Below are 4,025 nucleotides of genomic sequence, written 5' to 3' on the forward strand. Positions count from 1 at the left end.
TAAAAAAATAAAAAAGTGAGAAATATTGAAAAAGCATGAAAAATTAATATTCTAAAATTGTTCAATAAAAATTAAAATTTTTCTTGCTTAATTATTTTTCTTAGTTTGCTGCTTAATAACTTGTTGCTTGACATCTGTGAATTTGGTTTGCGATCAACAACTTCTTTATAGGAACCACCATCTTCAACAATCACTGGATTAGGTCATTTTCCAAGAGTTTTATTTGGAGAATTGAAGTCATTTTCAGCCATAGAGCCCTATACAAAAATCAAAATATATTGGGTAGTGAACTAAATAAAGTTATTTGTAAATAAAATGTAGTAGGTAATACCACAAACTATGTTCAACTTAACAATATTAGTGTTTTCAAGTTGAGAAAGCTCATCATAATCCTAATAATATCATTTTGTGTTATTAAAACAATAAAAATATAATAAACATTGAAGACAATGTTATAAGAATGTATATATATATACACGTATTTTGTTAGTTTACTTCACATTAACATGATTTATTTCATAAGAATTTAAAACATATTTTGTTATAAGTTCATTGTTGTCGGTCAAACTCATTACTGTATGAACTTCACTATGCTCACTAATATTTGGGGTTTTTATTTGAACTTTGAAGAACATTTTCCTTCCCACTAAATTGTCAATCTTAGTAGGATATGACCCATCAATAGATGTCTGAAATTAGTTGAAAAAATTGTTAAGTATTATAACATTCATGTGCTAAAAAGTTTATGGTATACCTTTACCAACTCATCTTTCAAATCATTAGCAGTCTTACCAAGTATCTGCTAACACTCACGATCCCATAACAAAAAAGAAGCACTACCAGTACTGCCAATAACTCTCACTTTAATTTTGAACCTAATTAGTACATCAAACAAGTGATAAAATGATATATGATAAACTAATTAAAAATCATATTAATGAAAAAAAATAATGAAAGTTATTCTACCTAGGAGTTCCTGATACGAACTTAGGTCGACTCCCGTCTAAACCCGTATTATATTAACCCGGATCTCAATTAAATTCAGATTTTAATGGAATGACCTCAACCCCTAATCAACCTGTTATTAGAAACCTTGGTATAATGAAGATATAACAATAGGTTATGGATATCCTATTGATAAGTCAAAACTAAAACACTCACTCTATAATGGTGTTTTAGGTGTTCAAAGCGAACAAAGAGAAATTCAATCTCACAATTAATTTTCTATAAAATATTCAAGGTGTATTCTCATTGAAAAAATAACCCTTAAATTGGTTCAAGTCATGAAACAATAAACCTTAAAAACTAGGACAAAATCGGCCAAGCTTGTAAGTTTCCTAATGTGGCAGAATTTTTTCTCTCCTTTCCTAATCTAATTTTGATTAATTAATTTCTTTATTTTCAATTAGAAATTAATTAATTTACAATGAAAATAATAAAATAACAACTTTCCTAAGTTGATTTTTCTAGCAAATAAATAAATAGAAACCAAATAAAAGATTAATTTCCTAAACAAAAAGTCAAAAATCAAATTAGAAAACTAAATAACTATCTTTTTGACTAAGCCATCTTTAACCAATTTAAGCTCCAATTCAGCTTCCATATGCCTTGTAGGATGCCAAATAGGATTATCATTGAAGCCCACACGTTGCCCTTGATTGGAATAAAGAGAAAATATCGACTCAGCAAAATACAGTAAAGCCAGCAACAAAATACAGTAAAACCATCCAAACTCCCTCCTATGTGCACACCACCTATTTAATTGCTTTTGCTTCTGCCTTGTCTTGATTCCATGACCTCTCATTGATATTCATTGAATTCATGAAGTGTTGAAACCTCGCACTCGTGGAAGGGCGCAAGGAGGAAAGAGAGAGCCAGGAACGACCAGTTCCGTTTTGCTAGGTAGGCAACACAAGAACCGAGCATCTTAAGGAGCATAGCGCCCTTGTAGCAAACATTGATAGAGCTACGAGTCAGCAATTCGATGCCCAAGCATGGAGCCTGTCAATACACACAGCTCTACCACCACTCACACGCATCACATACAGCAAGACCCACCTCCAACCGAATGCACGCAGCCCAATCAGCATGAAGGCCAACCAAGCATGTTTGGCGTTGAATTGGAGCCAAGCCAGCACTGCTAAGCATGAAGAACGCAATTGATGGTCCAATCCACGGTTCAACAGGGCTACAGCATGGTGCTGCATGCTGAGGCACCATACCATAGCATACCCTGCACAGACACCCACTCGGATCCTGCTAAGATTGCCCTCCAAGCAAGGTTCGGAGAGACTACCGCATGAGTGCAAGTGTCCTTCCTCCCCCATTCCAAGCAGCGCCCTCGAAAATCATCCAACAAGCATCCATGAAGAAGCATACCCCCCACAGACACCCATTCAGATCCCGCCAAGATTGCCCCCCCAGCAAGGTTAGGAGAGACTCCCGTAGGAGTGCAGGTGTCCTTCCTCCCCCATTGCAAGGAGCGCACCCGAAAATCATCGAAAAAAGCATCCATAAAGGAGCATATACCCCGCACAAACACCCACTCGAATCCCATCGAGATTTCCCCCTAAGCAAGGTTCGGAGAGACTCCCGCATGAGTGAAGGTGTCCTTCCTCCCCTATTCGAGGAGTGCCCCTGGAAATCACCAAACAAGCATCCATGAAAAAGCATCGCCCACAAATGTCGCACCACGCAACACCATGGCAGTAGCCATTCAAAGCAATGGATCGTACCACACAATTCCACACATTTCGAGTTTCCCACATCGATAAGCCCCTAAACCCCCTGCTAGGCCACCGACGGTGGGGCCCATCCTACACCTTTACTGGTGCATGGCGGCCCCCACTTGTCGACGAGACCTGCCATTGTGCCCACACCCCCGCTGGGGGGCGTGGGCAGCGCAGGTAGGCTAGAAGGGGGGGGGGGGGCGCTCGCTAGTGAAGCAAACAAGTACTACCCTTCTAAAGAGCTTATTTAGCCATTTTCTTTTTGGCAGACTCATATATCAATTTCAGTAAGGAGTCATAATGGCCTCTTTCTTGCTCTAGACATTGAATTTTGATGATATTTTTTACAGTGATGCTTAGATAAATGGATATCGCATCATGGAATTGGATTTATAATTTTTTTAGCAAAACTTTTTATTATTTTTTTAGTGAGAAAAGAAGAAAAAAAAAAAAGAAAACGGGATGGAGGTTGGTTCTTTTAGTTGGGAATGCTTTTAAATGACCAGAGTGATTTTTAGAAATGTTATGTTGCATAGAAAACACACAGATTTGCTACAAAATGTGTACGTGTGCGGGAGGCGAGGCATGCGGTGGGCACAACAAGGCAAGCGGTGGGCACGACATGGCACGCAGATGCCCCAACGATGGGCAATATAAGGTGGCACACCTTAGGTCAACCTAGGGCAAGCAAATGCATGGAGACTACACCCGTTGCCATCCTTGTTGTAGCCCGGCCTATATGGGGGTCAAAGGCACAATGGGTGGCATTACTTGGCACACGCTAGGTAAGGGCGATGGCATTCCCTGGGTAAAGGGGTGGCACCACCTCGGTTCAGCGTGATGGTTCTCCTGGAAGCAAGGCAAGCGGATGAGCCTCGGTTTAGAATTGGTGGCACTGTTTGGCACACCTTAGGCAAGGGTGGTGGCACACCCATTGTTTACAAAGCATCGGTGGGCATGGCATGGGGCATGGTGGCACCACCTTGGGCTTAATTAGGTGACACCATGGCACAGTGTTGGGCAAATCAACGTACGTCACCCATGATGGTTTTTTTTTTCCTCAAAGCCAAGGCGAATGAGCCTCGGTTCAGCATTTGTGGTGGTTTCCTAGCAAAACCCTGTTTCCTTCTCGGTGAAAGGTGGGGGCACGAGTTTGGCACACAAGCTTTGTGAGCTGTGCGCAGAGACTTGGGGTGCTGTGTTGGTGCACACCCCTTAGGCAGAAGGGGGGTATGTGGGACACGCAGCCTTGGGATGCAACCCCATAGGGTTTTTAGAATTTATGGGGGAGAGGGG

The sequence above is a fragment of the Ziziphus jujuba genome, chromosome 7, assembly GCF_031755915.1.
Source record: "Ziziphus jujuba cultivar Dongzao chromosome 7, ASM3175591v1".
In the NCBI taxonomy this organism is placed as follows: Eukaryota; Viridiplantae; Streptophyta; class Magnoliopsida; order Rosales; family Rhamnaceae; genus Ziziphus; species Ziziphus jujuba.